Raw genomic sequence first — 24,160 nt, forward strand, 5'->3', positions numbered from 1 at the left:
ATGACGATATTTCCTAAATCAAAACACCTATAGAAAACGCTTCCATAGATACCTTGAAATATTTCAGACAAAATACATTGTTGTTTGCACATATCTATCATAGAGATTGATTTTTCTATATTTTCTATATTCTATCATACAAAAAGCAATGTGAATACATTAAATAGGAAATTTTAAAATCCATAATGCGCACAGTGTGTAATATTTCAGATTAATAAAATTTGAAAAGATTTACCTTTCACCAAATATAAAATATATCCAAAAGAAACTCAATCCTTCAATTCAAAATGTCTAAAGGCATTCAAATAAAAAGCAAATAAACAGAATAATCCTTTTTCACTCTATACATCCAAAGCCTTGTTGATCAAAAGATTTTGGGAACTAGAAATTGTGAATGAACTACTGAAGAAGCCGAAGAGCCGAGAGACTTGCTTACAGGGGAGGGGCAGGAGGGGGTAAAGATGCTTTCAGAGCCAACGAGAAACCCACCTCTAAGTGGCCCACCGATTTCGCTTCGCTGATTGGTGTTCCCCGAAGGTGCTTCAAATACTAAATCTGAAAAAGGGACTTTTAAGTCCAGAATCTTACCAAAAACATTTTTGGTGGATTACGAAATTGTACATTCTGTTCAGTAATAATTGGGAAGGAATATTTCGAAAAAATAAAACAAAATTATTTTCAAACTGCTTTGATGAATAGTGAATTTAAAAAAAAATATAGCTTCAATTTAACAGAGCTCGATTCAATTTCTTTGTACTTTTGTATATCAGCAATTTTAAATGTAGACATATGTCAATAGTTTTTCAACTGTTAATATCCAATTAAATTAACTTAAAGCAAAACTCTATCTATAATTACAGTTGAAAGAATATTTAAATAAAAACGGAAAAGCTTACAATATGCTTGATAGAGTTTAGAATACGTAATATATTTTGGAGGGAAGAGAAAACATACATTCTTGACTGTACAGTAATTATTGAATTGAAATATTTTGAATAAAAAATAAATGAAATTATTTCTCAAACTGCTTTGTATTTTGAATAAGAAATAAATGAAATTATTTTTCAGACAGCTTTAATATACAGTGACTAAGAAAATAAAATTTAAAAAAAAGCAACCTTCGAATTAACAGAGCCTGATTCCAGATTTCTATGTATTTTGGTCTATCAGCAATTTTAGATTTTGGCAACTGACAATTTTTTTCCAACTTTTAACATTTAATTATATTCTCTTAATGCAAAACCATATTTATAATAACATTTGAAAGCATATTTGAATAAAAACGGAAAGTATATTTAAATGAATATGGAATACGAAATATGAACCTTATGGGTATAACTCAAAAGCATACATTCTTGACAGTTGTGTGTTCCGTAATTATTGAATTAAAATAGTTTGAATAAAAAAAAATAAATAGCATTATTTTCTAAATTGCTTTGATGTACAGTGAATTGAAAAAATAGCTTCGATTCAACAGAGCCTGATTCTATATTTCTTTGTACTTAAGTATATCAACAATTTTAAATTTAGTCATATGTCAATTGTTCAATTTTCAACTTTTAATATCTAATTAAATTCTCTTAAACCAGAACTATATGTATAATTATATTTAAAATAGTTATTATATTAAATTTTATTATATTATATTATATTATATTATATTATATTAAATAATATTATATTTTATTAATAAGAAAACAGTGACAATATTTTTATTTTATTTCCAATGAGCTGCACAATCGGTCTTGCCGATGAGCAGTTCTCCAGAGGTGGTATCCACTCTTTCAGGACCACCACACAATGGTTGAGATACCGTTGGTCATGTTAAATTAGACGTCTAGTTTCTGCCACACTAGATGGCAGCACCGAGACTCTAATTGGATGCTAAAGTGCACTAGGAATTTAATTTTGCCGGAAATGCCAAGAGCCAATAAGGCACACCAGGGATCTTTTACATGCCGCATAATCATACGACATGGCAGCTGAGGATTTTCTGCATCCCGAAAATCCGGTGTCTGGGCCGGGGAACGAACCCGCAGACTTGGGCTCAGAAGGCCGACTACAAACCAACTGCGCCACTACAGTTACAATATGCTTGATAGAATTGCTATTTTAATTTAATGCACACCACTTTTACTTTCTAATAAAATGTGTATGGGGATTCAGAAAATCCATGCTTTTATTTGAAATAAAGATTTTGTCAAGATTATTTAGCATTAAATCTTGTGTCACTGATCAAGAGCTAAGGAAATTTTAAAGAGCCTGATTTCATTTTCTTTTAATGTCTGTTTAGCCTTTTTAACGAAAAGCAATGAATTAAGCCTTATCACTAAGCGTAACTGAGTATAACATAAAATCGAACGCAAAAGGCTTTCTAATTTATATTGTAATCTTAACAGCTCTTTCTATGTAATATTACAATTTTTAGAATACTTTCTAAGTAATAGTGAGCTTTGTAATATGGATTTTTAGCATTATTTCAAATATAGTATTGATTTTTGTATTTTATGAATATGTAATATCAAGTTTATCGTTCTATCTTACAAATATTGAATTTTGTATCGTTCTAAGTAGTATTTTAACTTTTTAAATACTTTTTTTAAGAAATATTACATTTTGTATAATTTTTTCTACGAAATATTATAATTTTTCGAATACTAAATAATATTGAATTTCGTATCGTTCTTTCTACTCAAACTTTTAAAATACTAAGTAATACTGAATTTGCTATCGTTCCTTCTGCGCGATATTTAATTTTTAAAATTATTTTGACGGAATATTTTAGTTCTTACGGTTCTTCCTACACAATACTATAGTTTTCAGATTATCTTCGAAAATTTACAATCTTGCATATAATTTTTATCATTAAATTACATAGATAAAATTTTGCATTATTGTTTCTAAGACATATTATAGTTTTTAGAATTCTTTTATATATAAGTAATGTTTAATTTGGTATTGTTTTTCTATGCAATAGTTTAATTTTTAGAATACTAAATAATATTGAATTTAATTTTTAGAATGCTAAGTAATATTGAATTTTTCATCAATCTTTCCGCTCAATATTTTACTAATATTGACCTAATTTCCCTTTCATGTAATGCTATATTTAAAGAATACTTTTCATGAACTATTGTAATTTTTACGTTTCTTCCTCTGCTATACTTTTCAGACTGCGTTTTAAAATTTACTATCTTGCATAGAAGTTTTATTATTAAATTAAAAATTTTATCATTCTTTCTAAGAAATATTATAATTTATCGAATACTTTCTAAGTAATAATGTGTTTGGTATCGTTCTCTCTAAGCAATATTTCATTTTTAAAATACTAAGTATTTTTTGAATTTTTCACTTGTCTTTCTCAGCACTATTTTAATTCTTAAAATAGTTTTGACTTAATATATTAATTTTTACAGTTCTTTCTACCCAATACTATATGTTTGTAATACTTTTAATGAATTATTGTAATTTTTACACTCATTTCTACGCAAAACTTTAATTTTCAACTGCCGTCTGAAATTTGCAATCTTGCATAGAAACACTCTAAAATTTACGATTTTGCATAGGAAGCGAAAAAAATTTAAAGTAAGAAAGAGCTGTTAAAATTGCATTATAAAGCAAAAATAGAAAACTCACATGAAAGAAAACATTTGTTTTCTTACCTATGACACAAGTAATTCATTTCTCTCTATACTTGCTCATTGTAAAAAAGTACATTGTAATTCATTTAAATTTCTAACATTTCGCCAGTGATAAATTCGAAATAATACACCGTAAGTGCATTTTGAATAAAATAAAGAATTGAAGAGTTCTTATCGACGAAACATGAGTTCTTTCTAAGAAAAACACAACCTTGCACAGTACCTGATAACGACAGATATAAGAGAACAAAGAAGTGACGAAAACGGAAAAATAAATGAACTTGAAAAAAAGTACAATAAAAGGACTAGCTCGTTTAAATCTTTGTTTTTGTAATCAATTTAAATTACTCATCAAATTTAGTATAATTACAATGTATAAAGATTGTTTTATTTTTAAGTAATAAATAATTAGGATTAATTTTCAGGTAAAAAAACATAAAATATATGATTTAACTCAAGGTATCAAATATTTTTCTATCGCCTTGCTTAGCTGTGGTTTCTTTTTTTTATCGAATGTTTAATTCATCATCTGCTTAAATCATTTAAAGTTGCTCCAGAGTCACTGATTTAGATTTCTAGGTGTCATTCCTTATTTTGAAAAATTCTAATGATTTAGTTCTGTACCTTTTGACCCATTCTTTTTTAAGGTTTGAAAGTAGGGCTCGAAAAACCGCCCGTCCGCACGCCCTCGGCGGTTCAAAATTCTCCGCGGACAATAAATTTCTTGAATCCAGCGTCCGCGCGGACGGCCATTTCCCCGTTAATGTTCGTGATACATTTTCAATTTTTGTTATCTTAGAGTCTAGCACCTCACTTCTAAAATGACCCTCTAATCTCGTAATACAGCAACATACATGCATGGTGGAATTGATGTTTTCTCTGTCTGGGAGTACTGCAGCGCTTGAAAGGGCCTTTTCATCAATGAACTTACAAAAAAACACATTACTTACTGGTCTTAAACAAGAAGCGTTATACGCATTTATGAACATCTACCTAAATGAAAAACCTCTTTTAGATTTCTGTGCAGAAACTTCTGTAAATCATTGGCTTGATTCTGGAACTGGCAAACGTCATATTTGATTCATTTAAAAAACGCAGCACCATCGGATAAATTGACAGATAACTTAACCTTTGTTATTTAAATTATTTCATCAATGAAATAAATTATTTCATAATAGAAATACTAGGTTTTACTATTTGTAACCTAGTATTTCTTTTATTACTGTATAATGTAATCCTAGTATTTGTAATCCTAGTAACTACTAATTCATTGTGCAATTTATATAAATGCTTGTAATAAATAAGAGAAAATTATATTTTTATTTATTTAGAAGAGACGGGTTAGTTTCAAAGGAGGACGGGAAAAATTTCTGAGTTTTCTCGAGCCCTGTTTGAAAGTATATTTTCTCTTAATTTCCACACTTTGCAGCATCTTATCTAATCACACCTGTTTCCTTGAATCCTTCTTTTTGTTTGATGACAAACATAAGGAATAAATTTTTTGCTGCATACTTGATCTTGCTTAATTCGGGTATGGGGATTTCAAATCTGAAATTAGTTTTGCTCTTAGAAGAGCAATAGTATTTCTTAAAAATTATATTTTTGTCGAAGCTTAAAAACGTTATGCAGGATGTCTCAAAAGTTCGCTGCCAAACTTAACAAGCTAGTCTGTCTTATCATAGTGAACAAGATTTACCTAGAAACTTGCGTTCGAAAATGCAAATTGCGATCGCTAGCCAGTTATGTTCGAAGGCTGATAAGAGAGTGGAAAGTGTGATCATTACAAGCGACAACGTTGCAAGAAAACGATGAATTGGTTTACTTACATAGAATTGACCGATATCATTTACGTGAATGGTGCTGCGGATGGAAAACCACGAGGCGAGGAACGGATCTACCTTGAGCGCTTCCTAACCAGACGTCAGCCTAGTTGTGCTTTGTTTTATTTTATAACCGTCGTTGAACAGCAGACCCAGTTTACGGCTACCAATGTTTAACTCCGTAGCTTTGTAATTTTGAACTCAATCCAGAATACAAGAGAACTCTTGGATCAAGTGTTTGGAGAAATTTTCCTACGTGGTGGACTTTTTAATGGAACTTGCGTTAAATGGAAAGGAAAACTACGAAACCCTGTCACGGTTAGCTTAACGGCAAAGGGACTCTAACCCATGACTCGACTAGCATGGAGGATATTTTTCGTCAGCATTGTGGTCGGTGCAAGGTGGGTGCGGAATTCATATCAACAAGTCATCGTTGGGATTCGAACCCAGTCAACTCATTGAAAGGTGAGCAATTTCTTAAGAGCTATTCAAACGATTTGTTCAAAATTAGTATTTTGCCATGTAAAATTGTATACTTTAAAATGATGTAAAAAATTATATACCTTACTATTTAAAAATTTTCTACTATTACTTAATAAACTAGTAGATATTTATTATTATTATTATTTTTTTTTTTTTGCTTAGATTTATCTTTGGATAAACGAATTTTATAATTGTGTGCAAAGATTTCTGAAATTGCGTTTTAAAAGTTTTTGAGGTATATTGAAATACGCAAATAATAAAATTAACATTAGAAGGTCCCAACTTTGGATCGCTCTCCTGACCAAACTATGGGGACTATATTTCCCAGATTGTGACTAGCCCTCATACCTTGGGGGTCAAAAATCCGAATCCGAAGAGAGGTATCCGAAAAAGGTATGTTTATTCAGAGAAAATACGTTTTTGAGTCTGATTTTGTAACTTAAAATGTCGTATGTGCCAATTAATTAATATATTTTAGGTCACCTTTTCGAAAAATTAAGATTGAGACCCAGAATGTGAAGATCTGACCATTAGATCAAAAGTTATTCAAGGTGATCCGTTTTTTTTTTTTTTTTTTTTTTTTTTTTTTTTTTCAAAAACCAGTAATGTCATTATTATACAGTAAGACAATTTTACAAAAAAAAATTTCTTCTTGCATCCGAACACTTACCTAGTAACAAAAAAAGTTACAAATATCCTTTTTTACAAGTTTTATAAGATTTTTTACCGATTTAAATGTTATATAATCTTATTCTTTATATTTTATAAAACCATGAATAAGATGAAAAACTGACTAAAATGAATTTTTTATTCAGAGGTAATCGATACGTTTTTTAGAGATGAGAGGGCAGATTAAATTTTTTTTCTTCAAATTAATCGACGTCCCGCGTTATTCTAGAAATCATAACTGTAACTGTATTTAAACAGAATGTGTACTCTTCTGATCAAAAAACTAAGATAACGTATTCTTTTGAAGCTGAAATGAAATAAATTATGATTCCATTCTAAAATGTTGACATTCTTAGAATCTTTTTGTTTCTAAGTCTTGTTCATCGGGAATACCGTGACATCATCATACAACACACAAATTTCTGGAAAAAGAAGGAAGGCGGGTAAATTAAACATGTGTTTGAATTAATAATTTATTTTATCTTATTTATCGCATTTAAATTCTTTTCGTGAATTTAGTTAGTTCTGGTTTTTAGTAGTTAAATCTAGTCATTTACTTTGCAAATGCGAAATTTCATTCATCAGGATGTGATACATGTATAGAGATGAAATTTAAAATTCATTTTAAAAAATATTCTTCACATAGTTATTTTTTAAATTATAGGGAAAAAAATCATTAGTTTCGCTCTTTTAAAAATCTTCAGTAAGTCATACACAGAAGAAAATCAAGAGTTTCAAACTGTCGGAAAATTAACGATTGAAAAAAAAAATTTTTTTTTATGTAAAAAAAAAAGTCTTTAGATTATGCACAAGATATTATAGAAAAATTATAGTTGATACGAAACAATATAGATTGCTGGGTATTAAAAAAACTAATTTTAAGTCCCAGATTAAAATCACGCAAAAATAATAAACATAGAATGTTTGATGAAAAATAATTTTTAAATAGTCAAATAATAGTTACACATTATGTAAAAAAAAAGTTTATTTGTTGACAAAAATTGGGTGTTCAGCTTTTACAAAATACAATTACAGTTACGGATTACCGAAAAAATTACAGGTCATGCAAAGATATATCAAACGTTTGATACAAACTAGATTATTAAGATAGTTTATTTCAAATTATTAAACTGAGATGGGCACAGTCGGCCTTGGCCCTCTTAATGGGCTGTCGCGCCACTGAGTTAGTTATTTCAAATTATACAAAAACTAAAAAGATTAGATTAATAGATGAAAAAAAGTATTCTTCAGTTTGTTGCAATTCATACAATGAAAAACAAATTATTCGAGGAAAATAAAAAGTAGAATTATTGAAAGATGTTACCGACTACAGAAAGAATGTGGATTAAACAAAGAGAAGAATAACAAAAATTTTATATAAATCATGTATAAAATCTCTTGTTTTACATTTTTTTTGCATCAAAAAGTTTTTTTATTTCTTTTTCTTTTTGTATGAATTTTTAATTCAAACCTTTCTTGCATCTGATTGAACCAATTCAATCAGAGAAAATTTTTTTGCATCATTCGAAAACAATCCCCCTCATATGAGACCCAATATGTTTAAGAATCCGTATCAGGCATGAAAAATAACGTCACTGATACAGTTGTTTAGAATTCAGTGATATTTTTCAGAAAATTTCAGACTTATAGTCAATTTTTATGTATCACCAACTAGTCCTCATTAAGAGAAGTGTAAATAGTTTACAAAAATTAACTCTTAAAACAGCTATTCATAAGTTAAACACAAATATCAGGTTCAAAGTAAAACGCAAGAAGCTACAGGTGAAATAATACAATAAATACTTTATAGCGTCATCTAATATAAAAGTTGCACTAAAATTAAATGTTTTTTACACGTGCAGAAAGCGCACGTTATACAACTTGTTATTAAATAATTGTTAAAAATACTACGATAAAATATGACGAACTATTGCGTATTATTTTGCTAACTTAATATACGCACTTTCAGAAATAAACTCTCACTTTTGACAGTTCAGCAATTTTGAGCTACATTTCGTTATTTTTGAGAATTATTTCGTCACGAAATCACGTGATTTGTGACAAAACGCGAACCCTCAAATCAATGACGAAAATGTTTCCTCAATTCGAAGCCTCATCGTAGTGCATTGAGGGAGATTGTTAACTAGAATGACGAAGCTAGGGTGAGGGTAGTTTGTATATGTAAAGAAATACCCTAGCCATTCGTCTGGAGTAGTGGCAGTGGCTATGGTTACAAGGTTTAACTATTTCAAGTAAGGTTTTGGATCGGGTCGGTGAGGGAAAAGAAATCAGAAGAGAGAGAAGCTCCCCTCTTTAAAAAGCGCTATTTCTTGTTTCCATAGCAGCAGATGGCCTTAGATTTCGTGGCGAGGGGAGTTCTTTCTACAGACAATCGAAAATAAAGTGACGTCAAAAGTCGATCGTTAGTACGTTGGTTAAGGAGTATGCCTCATACTAGGAAAAACCAGAGTTCGAATCCCGCTTCGGGCATGGGTTTAGTTTACCTCTCTATCTTATATGCCCCTGTGTTGTTAAAGTGATATTGATACAGCTATATGATACCCACGACAACGTGATTATTAGAAAGGTTAAATACATTAGGCATTACGAGTTTTTTTTTTTCCTTTTTTTTTGGAAAACAATATAAAGACGAAATTTGTTTCCTCGAAAAAGTGACAATTCGCTTGGAGCATATACCAGGAAACGGTTTCGTCAAAAACGAGGAAAGTTTCGTGAAATTTGAGTATTAATTTTTTCGCCGTGAGATTTTAAAACACTTCGATTGTAATGTGTTATATTTGTTAGGGTGCATAGTTCGAAGTTCTTAGGTGCAGAATTTAGAGCATAGTATGGCAGTGAATGCTTTGTATAAAAAGTGCGACGTATTTGATGGTATTCTACAAGTGAAACTCTGAATCGCTAATTATGTTCTGCCTCCGTAATTAATTTAAAATACAGAAAAAGTTAAATTAGGTAAGCCATGAAGTTTCAATTGCCAAAAAAAGAAATTTCACAGTATCAAAACAAATTATTGGAAGAGAACTTCCCCATTGCGGAATCCTAAGTTATTGTCTCATAATTTGTTTTCATTTCGATATTTTGAACATTTCTTTTCAGTGTTTGAAAATTCATGGCTTACTTTCTGAACTCACTCTTTCTCACTTTTTCTAAATTACTTAGGGAGGTAAAAGGGAATTTGAGATAAAAAATTTCTCACGTGGTATGGCGTCATATTTGTAATTTTTAATAAAAAATAACTCTCTGATCTGCAGGACACGTTATGCAAAATTTCCATTTGAATTTATACGTTTACACTTTAATCCATCTGTTTCAATCGTTTTAATTCAGAGTGAGTAAAAGTATCGCCACCCATACATTGAAAAAACCAAATAATACAAAAAAATGATTAAAATTATATCAAAATTTTGACTTCGCATGGTTAAAAAATTGGAATAATTCGTTTTAAGTTTAAAGTAAGTAATAAATTTTTATGAAAAATAAGAAGTTTGTAAAAGTATCAAAATTGACGAAAAATCTAATTTTTAATAAAATCTAATCTAATTTGTCTAATCGAAATCTAATTTGTAAAAATAATACATTTATAAAATTAACATATAAAAATTTTATATTATTCATACTTTACTCCTAATACGAAATCAAAATCTACAATTTCTAGCATGAAATGATGCTAATTTTGAGTTTATATAACTAAGATAGAACAGGAAGCGTAGCAAAATCTCCCAACAAAAAATAAGCACCCTCAAAGTACTTTTTAAGCACTCAAAAAATATTTTTAACCGCTATATACTCGAACATTAACAAAATGCAAAATAATTTTCAAAGACTTTACATGATCATGATAAAATAACTAGTTTCAGACAAAGAGCTTTTTCTTGATTATATTAGCCATTATAAAATGATCAAGAGATTTTTTTTCAGTTCGATATCAGGGGGTTAAAAATGAAGCCTGAAATTGGGAATATCTTGCAAAATGCAGCAGAGTTGCACATGAGACTGCAAGAATCTCACCGAACCCAGCTCAGTAGACGAACATGCGAATTTCCAAGTATTTCATCAAACATGTAAAATGATTGGTGCTATCATACGTTACGGACTGACGGTGCGCCGGAATGGATTGTGATTGAATCAATTGTGAAAACGTTTAATAGAACAATGTGAAAACCACGCTTTTGCATAATACGCAGCGAAAATCGGCATGGTAAAGAAAAACAAATCTCATTTATGAAAAAGGAAAATTAAGCATTTTTTAAAAATATCCCATGAAAAAAGCACCTTTAAAGGGCTTTTAAAAAACGATAATCGAAAATAAGCAGCTTTAAGCACTTTTTTAAAACTCTACGCACCATGTAGAAATTGGATTACTACTCCACATAATATGAATTATTTTTTGTTACCTACATAAAAACACAAAAAAAAATTTTTTTTTTCAAACGACATAAGCGTAAAACTTTAAAGATTTGGACAATCACGAATATCAACTTAGAAACGTATACAATAAAAAAAAATTGCATTCAGAAAGTTAATCCAGTATTGCAGGATGTCCGGCAATCGACCCGTAAAAAAAATTTTTCTACCCAGTTTTATAGTCACTTACGATAATAAAAATTAATTTTTATTAGTAAATAATATTTTTTATCAATCAATTTATGTTGGTAAATAGGAAAAATTGTTCAACAACTTAAAAAAGTTTATCGTAACATAAAGTCGGACACACATAACAAAGCCATAAAATAAAACTGGTAAACGTACGACTAGTAAATGTAAATAGGTTAACAGAACAATATTTGATTGCGCGAAGAAATCATATTCTCATTTTTATTTCTTTCCTTTCATGCTTCTTTCACACAAGCAATATTTTAAATGAAACACATCACACTGCGATTTACAGTTACACTTTGAATCCATTCATGACCAAGTCAATTATGTCAATATTTTACGTTTTGAAATTAAATTTGGTTAAATCAAATGAAAAATGATCTAATTAAATCGTGTTTGATTTTTTTATTTATCCGCAATAGTTAAAAAAAATATTAAAAATAAAAATTCCGTAATGTTCCAAAGGAAAAAAAATGTCCCCACATTTGTATTCTCAAAAATATTTGCTTAATATAGAAAAATTGACTACTAACTCTTTAAATAACCTAACACTTCTTCCCTCCTTTTGAGAGAAATTTCTTAAGACTATGGGGAAAAACAGTTTAAAAGTTTTTGTTAATTCAAACAATAACAAGGGAGAAAAAAATTTCAGGATTTTAATTTTTCTTGAAACACAATATTCCTTTTCAAAGTGTAGTAGTCATTTCCCAATATATTTTGAAACACCTGCACAAATGAAATTATATAGTTAAAAAAGTCACTTTAGATTAAACACTTTAATTAAAATAAAATAAATAAATAAACTATTAAATTCTTAATCTTCCCTTTCACTAAATATAATATTCCTCTACAATCATGCAACTACAGGGCTGATAAACAATTGAAGTATTTTTAGGTCAATTTTTTGAATTTTATATTCAAAAACTGTCACTTTAAAAGAATAAAAAAAAAAAAAAAAACTACTATAACTCCAATCCCTCAAATCATAAAACATAATTAAACTTACCCTTTATCTCGACACCCGTTGACTTCTTACACTTTCTCATCATAAACAAGCCCATAGCAATCCACCATTCATTTCCATTTCATTAATCCAGGGCATAAAACATGTTTCAATCCAGCAACATCCCACGACAAAAAAAGAAAAAAAAACATAAAAAAACCTACCGACACTCCCCCACGCGGGATGCATTATGAGCTGAAAAACAAAACTCCACAACAACGAATCCATCATGGTTTTGGTATCTGAACTCGATTGTTCACAGAGAGAATGACAATCCAGACTGTTGATAAAGACCCATAGACAGAATGGGAGAGATTACAGAGGATAATGGATAGTATAGAGGAGATTGGCACAGTCACAGAGCTTTCCCGCCCTCCTTGTCAACACTATCATGTACTATTTGTATGAGGAAGTAGACTTTGCAATAAGGGAGAGAACACTGTCAATGATTACAGGGTTGAATTTATGGTAAGGGTGGTTATTATTATATGTGCGTCTTTTAATATCTGTTAACGGTCCATTTAGGTTGTGTAAATTACGGGATGTGACTTTTCATTCATTCATCTTAACGTTAAATATGAGTTTCAGTGCTAAGACACTTGATAAATTGCGATTGTCCAGTAAGGCAGTGAGTAATTATTACTCTGATTAAATTAGGATGGGATATTCATAGGTGACAATAAGTTAAGTAAGGGATTTTTAGCTATATGAGCAATTCTACAAATAAACGCCAGTTAGGCAGCCAAAAAAAAAAAAAAAAAAAAATTAGGGGGCACACTATTTCTACATGAATTTTCTTCTTCTTTACACCCTAGAAAGGCAAGAAAAAATCGTGAACATGAAATTTTTTCTTTGTGACATGCTTTAAATGCGACATACTCTTTCTGACATACTCAGATAAATCTGAGCCATTTATTCAGATAAAACGATTTTTACATAAATATAATATTATTATAATGTCTCTCTAATATGTATTTATAGAGATTTCATACTATAAGATTATATTTTAGTATAAAAATTGGCGTTTATTTGTAGAATTTCTCATATCGTCGCTTTGAAACTAAACCGTGGTAACTCAAAAAAGCAAATTTTTCAGGAGAGCAATTTCTAACTTTCTGCGTTAATGCTGATCGCGCCAATGCGATAACGATTTATCACTCATATCATAGGTTACGGTAAATGAAGCCATCAAAAATAAAAAAGAAGATAAATCTAGCTTCATGTTTCTCAAATCAATCTCTTAACCATTTAAACTATTCCATGGTTATATAATTGCTCTAAAAGTGTTGGAATGTATCAACTCGTGAGTCATGAACACTCTTAGCGAAATATGGGTAAAAAAAAGCATGTTGCCAAAATAAGAATAAAAAGAATTAGAAAAAAAAAGGAATAGCAAGTATATTTGCTTTATGAACTGTATACTACCTCATTTTAATTTTTTTCTCATTCTAGACGGTGTTAAAAGGAGAAATGAGAGAGAAAAAATTCAAAAAATCTCTCACATTGTAGTTGTGGAGGAAGTATGGAAGCAAGCATTCAGATGAAAGGAGGTATAGTAGATTCTGACGAGAGAAAAATGCCTTATAATTAAAGCCCCTGCATCTTGTTACCGAACTCATCAATCATTTAACATAGCGCGTAGCAGAACTCTCATTCCTCTCTTCATTTTATTCCGATTAATAAAAGACAGACTAATATAAGTTCTATATGTGCCTTGCTCACTCCTAACAAATTAAATTTTAACAAACAGAGATCTCTTTAAAGTAATTCTTTCCTTTGAAGCCATTCCTTTCATATAAAAAAAATATAAATAAAAGGTAAAAAAGAGATTGTTAAAAATTTGATATAAAACTAGGATCAAATTCTTTTTCCTCACAATCATTAATTGATTTTGGTTATTGAAATACAGATAGACAAATAAATGTAAAATTTTAATTAGAATTTACTTTGACCAAATTATTTCAATTTTTTAAAGCCAAAAAAAAAAAAAAAATTGTGATCTCCTTATTGCGATTACTGGTTACCCATTCGTCAAATGCTATTTTTTTTTTCTCCCTCTTAATTGACTCCGATAAAAACAACGATATTTCAAATCACAAATTATGGATTGCAAAAACTGTCTCAATTGATATTTGTCCTCTTGCCGTCGGATCCTGCCAATATATATACAGAATATACTGGTTTAAAGGAAGTAATTCAATCATTTAGCATTTTAGTATACAGTAAAAAAATACGGTAAAAAGTATCAGCACTCAGGATACCGGCACTTTTCACCGTAAAATCCGTATTTACTGGAACGTGTTACGGAACAAAGTGCAGGCACTCTGGGTTCATCATATTAAAATCCATTTTCATTAAATCCATTTTTTTACTTTATCATATTAAAATCCATCCACGTAAAATATTACACCGCGATTTTTAATGTAATAATTACTGTAAAATCGGTGAATCACTCTATTTAAATAAACATTACTGTAAAAATTACGGTATAATATTTTACAATAAAAATAGATTTTATGAATCCCAAGTGTCGGTACTTTCTAGTGTAATTATATCTCTAACAAAAGTCATGGAAAATTGTTATTTTGCATGTTCCCTAGATTATATTTGTATTAGTAACTAATGGGCTCCTATAGTACGCTTCGCAAACCGCAAACCAACCTCTAGGGTTGCTAAGAATTTTTCTTCTTTTTTTTAATAATAAAAATTTTCTTATATCAAAATTAAAAAAGTATACAATCGAAAGATCAGGAAATTTGTTATTGTAGTGACACAGTTTCAGTTCAAAATTTCTTTGTAATAAAATTTAAGCAAAATAATTTTGCTCGGTTGAACTGCAGTCTAAACTGCAGTAAACAGGTTGAACTACAATTATTCGAATTTCTGTTCAGTTTTGGAGTAAATTAATAACGCTTAGTTCATACTACTATGGTAAAAATATTTTTAAAAAAATACTTAAAATTAAATTGCAATGAAAAAATAATTCCTGTAAGTTTACAATGTACTTTTAGGATAGTTCTTAAAAGAAGATCGAGGTTGACCGAGTTGCATGAATATCGCATGATATTGAGGTTAAGCATGATAAAGTAAAAGTGAGCGGAGAGTAGTATAAAAGATTAATTATTTTTCTGTACATTTTTTAGTGTAAAAAATCTTTTTTTGCTGTTCAATAAATTACCAAAAATAACTAGAGAAAAAAGAAATTGGCTATGCTACCTAATTAATGCAAAAAATCTAAATACGTTCAAATTACACTTTAGTTTGATTTAAAATTGTTAATATAGAAAATATTAATCATAACATCGAGAAAAAATAATTCAAAAATTTTTTAAAACATTTCTTTTGAAAACTTTTTTCTTTAGACTACCAATTTATTTAAAAAAATATTTATAACTGCGATATTAATTCGTTATTTGTACAAAGTTATTGAATAATAACCTGGGAAATGTTTGAAAAATACTTAAAATTTCAATAATTTAAAATTTAGTATCTACACTGTAAAAACTGTGATGTAATACCTATGGAATTTTGAGGTGAAAAAGTCTGAAAATTGAGTGAATGATTATTATTTTAAGTTAATACCGAATCGAGCGCTCTTACACACTTAAAAGGGTTAATGCTTAACATTAATTAATAAAACTTACGAAGTATTTTGTTGAAGAAGAAAATTTTTTTTCGGAACTCCGACAACTTGGCGAATAATTATTTTATATTTTAACTGTTTAATTGATTTCTTGTGTCAAATGATGGTAGGGCATGTTTTAACCATATAACAAATGCTTTTGGACTTATAATAGAAGTTAAAAGGTGAATAATTGTGCAATTTCAAAATAGTGACAATATGGAGGTCAAAATGGTGGTTTGTTAACATGAAGTACACTAAGGAGTTCTTCTTGTCGAATTGAATTGACAAACTGGTCATAGTCTAGTTAAGCCCAAGTAAGTTTTGATCGCCTTTACTAATTTATCAAGAATTGTGGACGATTATTTACGTAATTTCAATCTTCTTTTCGGTTTGAAAAACTTTTCATATAGGTTGTTATGAAATGCATGTACTTTTTTGTATGATAAAGACATTTATGTTCTCCTAAAATTTACATAAATCTGTCAGTTGTATAAAATGATTTTTAAATATTTATTGAGAAATATCGTATGTATGCATCTCAAATTTATGGTTCTTGCTTTATATTGAATACTGAAAGTAATTTTAATGATTCGGGTGTATCATATGATTATAAATTTTAGCGTTACTAAGTAATAAACATGGTGAGGGTTATTTTTCTCCAAGTAATGTAAAATAACATTCTAGGTGTTTCACTATACCAAGAACTATCTTTGGTGCATTGGAACACTTATAAAACACCAGTTTAGTGCTACGTACCTGCAACCATTTTTTTGTTTTGTTCAGATACACGAAAATTTTCTACAGTGTAAGATCAATAAAAAAACATTGCGTTAAGCATAAATTTTTTTTCTCCAAAATATTAATTAGTAACTTTATACGTAAGAAAATGGCGTTGATATAAGTCACCTTAAGTGATTATAAATGAAATGGAATGCTTTTTAATCTTATAATTTTAGACAGAAATTCGGCTTTTAATTCAACTTAATTTACATATTTGTGGGTATATACTTTAGTACAATCAATCAATTTGGCAGTAACTTTTCCAATAACCTAATACTGGTAATATCTGATTGTTGCTGCAAGCCATGCAAAACATCATTTTTTTTAAAAATTAAGCATTGAATTGAAATTAGTCTTGTAGACACTCATTGCATCGATCTTTGACTTCATACATTCTTCAACTAATGATAATAATAGTAATAAAGTAAATTCAACTGCTATTGCAGTGTGTTAATGTCCGAAAAACTACATCTCCGCTATTTGAAGAACTAATACTTCTCTTCAAACCTTCCGATCCGTAGCTTTCTTTCTATAATTCAGAAGTTATCATAAGTTATATAGCTTGCTTATTATTAGCTTTTATAAGTTCTTAAGTAGCTTTCATAAGTAGCTTAGTTTCTTAAGTAGCCTTCATAAGTATGATGTTGATATAATCAATTTGTATATCTTCACTATTTCGAAATTTCTTCAAGTTCTCTTCCACTGGATTGGATATTATTCGTAGAATCTTCCTTTATCATTCTAAAAGTAACTTATCTTCATATTTTGAAGAAGTTCAAGTTTCACTTCTATGGAGTACAACCGGTCACAGAAACAAATCTAGAATCAAGAAAAAAAAATGTATACTATATATACATATATATATGGATATACATATACAAAAAAATTATATANACCTTGTAGGAAGTAAATTTGAAAGTAAAAGTTAAATTTTTATGGAAGTATTACTATTTCTTCCTTTTTAGTAAACACGGAGGATGTTGAAACAAACTCATCTGACTCGGATTTAATCCCTTCCGATGAAGAATCAGCAAGTGTCACCAATGTAGACAGTTATATTGAACTTCTTTATGAAGAGATACCAGAGAAAATTAGAGCATCTGCTTTAGTTCTACAGTTAGCACGAGAAACTGGAAATTTATATGTATTACGTAAAAATGGTATGTCTGGCAGTAAAAATTATCTTTTCTTATAAGTTTTATATATATATATATATATATATTGGTTGCAGAATTGGTTGCATTTCAAATTATTAACCTTCATTTATCTTTAGCAAGCTTAATTCCTGTAAGAACTATTTACCCACTATTCTGTGAAGTTAAAGGTATCGCCTAAGACAAACGAAAAAGAAAAAAATAGTTTAAAACTTTCTTACCTACTACTTTACAATCGTAAGTTGAAAATCAGTAATAGAATATGATAAAATTTTTGGTGCAACTTGGAAGAGAAGGAATTAAATTAGCCGTTCTTCATTTTTTATAAATAAGGCATATTTTTTAAGCAACAATGGTTTATTAATCATAAAAGGAATGATGTGATCCAGTTGTTTTCATTTGATTAAGTTTTAATTCCCATCCTTAAAAAAAAGTTTTTTTTTCCGGGTAGAATTCGTGGAAAGAAATTTTTTGTAAACGTAAAATGAAACATTTTGACATTTCGAACTTCTTAGTTCGAACTTCTGTTTCTCTTAGATCTAAATAAGTGCGAGTTTGAAAAATTATTGTTTGGAAGTGAGCATTCCATCTTGCCAAATGACAAATGTGTCGCCTATTCCAAGACTATAAATTATCAAAATTCTAAATATAATATTTTTTACTTACTTTGACCTAAATTAATACAAAATAGTGAAAAAAGTATGAAACATCCATTGGCAATATGATCTAAAATATATTAATTCGGCAACATGGAAAATTCTGCATCGAAGGGTTAACTAATTAATCTCTCTTTTCGTTGGTGGGAAGAATTCTTGAAATAAAAGTCCTCTTAAAATTGGAAAGAAACTTTTTAACATTTCAAACTTGTTATTATAACACAATGTTTATTATGTTTACCATGTCTATATTACCTATTAATATTTAAAATCATAAAAGGAGTATTACATTATATTATTGTTTTTAGTTTATTTTTATTTTCTATCCTTTCTAATTCATTTAAAAAATAGTTTCATTTTTACAGGTAGAAGAATTTTCAAAATTAAATTCTTAACACAAACGTGAACGAAACAATTTTCCATTCCCAACTTGTTATTAGTGCATGTAATTTCATACGCATTCCCCCTCAAATATTGTTCATTAAGTATTAATACTTTAAAACATAAAATTAATGTTCCGTGAGCTTATTATTTTTATTTTTTTTAGTTAATTTTTAACTCGTAATTTTATAAAGTCACTTAAAAAAGGGTTTCTTTTTTGTTGGTTGCAGAATTCTCATAATAAAATTCATCCTATAAGTGAAACGAAGCATTTATTTTCCTGTTTCCAATGTGTCATAACAACATAGAGTTCTATATGTTTCTTAAAAAATTTTATTTAATAAAAATAATTTTATTGAATTGTATTTTTATCGGTTAATTATGCAGTCAATTTATTTAAAAGAAATATATACTTTTCTTTTTACTAAATCAAGGAACCCACAAAATAAAAATCCACAAAATTTTCGTAGAAGAGAAATGAAACAACTTGACATTTCCAGAGAGTTATTACGAATCGCAGAAATATTCTGATAAAAAAAACTAACCACAAACAAACTCTGATAAAGGTGCTATGGTGCAATACCACCCGTACTCATTCACCCATAGGTGAGAGCGTCGAGAGCAACCCCCTCACAAATTATTCCCTGATAAACCCCTAGGTAAACTTGGAACAAATGGAGGGGAACAAATCAGTGTTTTACCCTTCATTTGAATGGTAGGCATCAGCTTATCTCAAATAGAGGAAGCGTAGGATGAAAAAAAAAAAGATGCTCTTTTAAGATTGGGATAGACAGGCAGACAAATAAGTTACAGCTTCCTTTTTCTCCAAAATACCCGCTATCAGTTTGGCAATGGGGGTGGGCTGAAATAAGACTCGATATCGGAGAAAATAAATAGCTCATCTCGATAAATAGAAGCAGGGTCTAAGTCAAACATTCTAAAGGCGAAAATTTATTTCAAGAACATTGTTTCCCAAGTGCTTTGGACATGGCACAACATTTGAAGGAAAGGTGAATTTTTTTTTTTTTTTTTTTTTTTTTTTTTTTTTTNTTTTTTTTTTTTTTTTTTTTTGCAACATTCGAAATTATTTTCCACAACTGCTTAAAGTTTAAACATAATTTACAATGTGTCCTACAATCTCCAGCCATAATTTATGCTTTTAAAAAATCCTTGTCGAAATTGAAGAAGAAAGAAAGAAGAAAAAAAAAGGAAAAGAAAACGTTATTAAATTCTATTAAACAACAGAAGGTCTGTCAACTCAGTTTTAAACCTTTGTTTTGAATAACAACAAATTATTGATGAATCAAACTTGAAGATATGGGTGTCCCTAAATGCTGTCCACACTCTTGGCGACCATATTCTTGGAGTTTTAAACCTCTTAATTGTACGATAAGTCAACAGCTGATATTTTTTAAAAAGTTCTTTTTTCTCTAATATTTGGAACATTATCACCAGATAATTCGTGATCAATTTAAAAGCTATAAAAACTATCCACATTAAGAAAAAATCGCTTTCAAATATATCGAATGATTACAACACTGTAAAGAAAAAAAAAAAAACATTATGGATCAAATTACGGTATAAAGTTGCGGTATTTTGGATGCAACAACCGTAAAATCCTTTTCACCGTAAAATATTATACCGTAAATTTCACAGTGAAATTTATTTAAATAGAGTAATTCAGAGATTTTACTGTTATTATTACTGTAAAAGTTACGAAATACCAGATTTTTTTGTTCCGTAACATCTTCCGGTAGAAATGGATTTAACGGTAAAAAGTAACAGTACCCTTAGTGCTTGTTCTCTTTTTACCGAAATTTGATCTGGATTTTTCTTACAATGTACACAAAATATATGTATAAAAAAAAACTCAGTTGAAGGAACTTAAAAGCAAAATTATAGAAATCTCTAATATAAATCATTAACTTTCAATTTTATATTCATAGTAAAAAAATAACCATAATTTATTAATTATTAGCAGATTAGTCATAATTTTTACAGCTTAGGCACATTAAATAAATCAAAGCAATATTACAGAACAACAAGAATGTGGTTTAATTGGCATTGAAACTTTAATTCACGCTAACACAAGTGTCGGTTCTCTTTGATCGAACTGTGACTAATCAGACTATCTCAACTCCAATCTATCCCTCTCATTTTCACAGAAATGAGGTATGGGGATATGGAGATATATTCTTGATGACGCATGACGCTACACAACAACCCCCGATCCCAACTAATAATTTCGACAACGATTCTTGCCCGCATTGCCAGACGAACTAATTCATAACACGTGCGCACATGAAAAATCATTTGCTGAAAAGGCTGATTTCACAAACGTAGGGGATGTATTAGACATTATTCCCAGCTTTTGGACTGGGAAATGAATGTGATATATAGACTAACACAAGAACGAAATTATTATAAATGCTTGAATTCACAAATTTCCAATCAAAATCTGATTACTGGTGAAAAATTTACATCTGAAAAATATTAATTTTTGGTGTGCTGAGAATTTAATATTTGTGAGTTATTTGGTTAGATTAAGGTTATTTTTCTGAGGCTCGGTCGGCATATGAAATAATTCCTTTTAGAAAATAATATGCAAATTTTATAACTAGTATGAGTTTTGTAAAGTTTAGTAAATAGATTAGTTTTAGTTAATAGGTAAACTTTAATTTATGGGTTAGTTTAAGTTGATAGGTTAGTTTTAGTTAAAAGGTTAAGTTTTTGCTTATCTTTGGTCAGCGTTTTCAATGTTAATTATGAAAATGGCGTAAAATGTAAGTATGAAGGAAAGCTTCAGTTTAGTGAAGATGAAAAACTGTTTGTGATCTAATTTGTTGGTTTTGTAAAATTTATTCGGAAGATGTTCTTCTTATGCTATTCTTGTCCAATAAAAAAGCGCCAGCATTGAGAATTATTCACTGAATTTATTTATCTATAAAGTGGAGAAAAAAAAATTTAATTTTCATAATTATTTAAACCATTTATCCGTTTAAAATTCTGGATTATTCTTTATGGCAAGGTAGTACAGAAAATTTAAGTACTCGTACTTTAATATCGAAGCAAAGCTATAATTTTAAACTGTGTCTTTTGTCGCAGTTTATGTGTCGAAGTTCGTATGTCGAAAACTTAATTTAAACTTTCAATATAACAAGGGCTGAAATGAATTAATGTAAAAAACTAAATAAATTTTTATATGACTGGGCAGCATAAACAATATATTTTATTTTATTTCCGGCGTTGAATAGCCGATACATCTATACAAGAATGATCACCGCAATTAAACTCTGAGAAAAAAAAAGTATGGTCAAAACGACTGGAATATGGTAAAATTTACCGTGTTTCTAGGCTTCAGCGTGGTAATTTTTAACGAAGCACTTTGGTAATGAGTTTGGTAAATTTAGCAATAAAATAAGGTTTTATAATGCGCAATAAAATTTGGTGAAAGTGGTAATTTTATCATGATACCTTTGAGTGTGGCATAAAAATTTATTTATTCGGTTAAATTTACTTTTCAGTTTTGTATTTTTTACTAAATGTGAGGTAATAAGAATTATATAATTTTAAATACCACAATTTCCGGTAAACCTTTACCATATGAACAGAAAAATTACCAAATGAAGGGCTTAAGTTCAGTATATTTTGGTTTTTTGTAACAAAATTATGTTTTTTTTTTCTTCAGAAGTATCATTCATTACCAACAGTACGATAACTTTACCAGAACTTTTTTTCTCTGAGTATAAACTTACAAAATTTTAATGTTTGTACTTCGTTGATATGATTAAGATTTAAAAGTACACATTTTAGTAGCAACTTTAATATATATCTATATAGCAAAAGAACATAGTGGTCAAAAACCATTTCTCATTGTTAAGCATTCTTATTGACCAGTACATGGTCATGGTCATCTTTTCTTCAATCAACATTCAATATCAAGATTAAATAAATAATCCCAAGAAACTGAAACGGTAATATTGATGAAATGACCAATCACTGCACATTTCTTAAATCTTGGTCATAAATTTAATTTCGACAGTGCCAAAATTATTTCTTCCCCAGTCATATCAGCTCATCTTGATGCGTTAGAATCTTGTTTTACTTATATGAATGCTTATTCCCTTGTTAACGACATAAGTTTCTCACTGCCACTCCATAGCGTGTGAAAATGCATTTTACCCTGAATGGCCCCTTTTGGCCACTGTGGTTTTTCTCGTTCTGCATTTAAGTTTTTTTCTCTCTCGGCTACTGAGGTTTTTCCAGTTTTGTTTCTCACCGTTATTTTTTCATTTTCAGTTGGCAACATCACGTTTTATTTTTCACATAACTTTTTCTTTTCGAATATCTTTGTTATTATTTGATCTTTATTATCACTTTGTTTTGGCAAGTCTTGAAAATGGGCACCTGTTTACCTGTTTTTGAGCGTTTGAAACATGTCGACTGTTATTTCGTATTTGTATGTTTTTGAAGCTAATGAAGTTTTTAATCAAATAAGAACGAGATATCTTTCGCTCTCATTAGCATAAAATTAACAGAAGCTATGAAGATATTTTTAACATGTAACTAATTTATTTGTTTCGTATTTAGCGGTATTTTCTTATAAGTTTATTAATAATTTTTTCTTAGTATTAAGCTCTACTTATCTAACGTTTTTGAATTTTACTATTATTCCAAACTAACTAAATATATAACTAACTAAAAGTGGAGTTACCTTATTATAAGATAATCTTCTTATAAGAAATTAAGATAGAAGTAATAGGAAAATAAAGGATTTTATAAATAGAAAAATCTTTAATCAAGAGGCACCCTATTCTACACTCTAACCATTTTACCTTATTACAAAACACTTCTTGATACTGATAAAAAATTATAAATCTTCAATAACTAATTTTTTTACAATACTATAATAACTAAAGTTTTACAATAACTAAACAGTAAATAATTTAAATGCACTTTTATAATAAGCTTTACGCAGTGAATTTTTATTGCAACAGAAAATTAAATAGGAACTTAAAAAAATTTAATGAAAACAGACAAAATTTATTAGATTTAAATTTTAACGCAATATAATCGAGAACCAAATCTGAGTTAATACAAAAAATTTTTTTGTTGCGAAATATTGAATAGTTTTGAAGGATTCAATAATTTTGAATCAGTCTATAGTTAAGATTAAAATTGTTTACGTGGACAGTATTCGGTGGGGGTTGAGAAATAGAATGAGCTGGAGGTAGACCACTAATTCGTAAATAATATTTGAAAAGAAGAAAAAACTTTCAGTTAGTTGGGCTTTTAATCGTTTTTACTTAAATGTTGCAATGCAATTAATTT

The 24,160-nt window shown here is 29.0% G+C and overlaps 1 protein-coding gene across 3 annotated transcripts in view; it reads right to left on the reverse strand.

Annotated features, from left to right (window-relative positions):
• LOC107453701 (matrix metalloproteinase-21) overlaps window positions 1–12,587 on the reverse strand; it is a 94,236-nt gene extending 81,649 nt beyond the window's left edge. The window contains exon 1 of one of the 3 annotated variants that reach the window (XM_016070621.3): window positions 12,237–12,587. The gene's annotated coding sequence lies outside the window, so the exon portion shown is untranslated. Of the gene's footprint in view, window positions 1–235; window positions 410–12,236 lie in introns of those variants that run through there. The other 2 variants (XM_071177524.1, XM_016070622.3) reach the window with 2 other exon arrangements.
• Window positions 12,588–24,160: the final 11,573 nt, after the last annotated feature.

Source organism: Parasteatoda tepidariorum, chromosome 2 (assembly GCF_043381705.1).
Source record: "Parasteatoda tepidariorum isolate YZ-2023 chromosome 2, CAS_Ptep_4.0, whole genome shotgun sequence".
Classification (NCBI taxonomy): domain Eukaryota; kingdom Metazoa; phylum Arthropoda; class Arachnida; order Araneae; family Theridiidae; genus Parasteatoda; species Parasteatoda tepidariorum.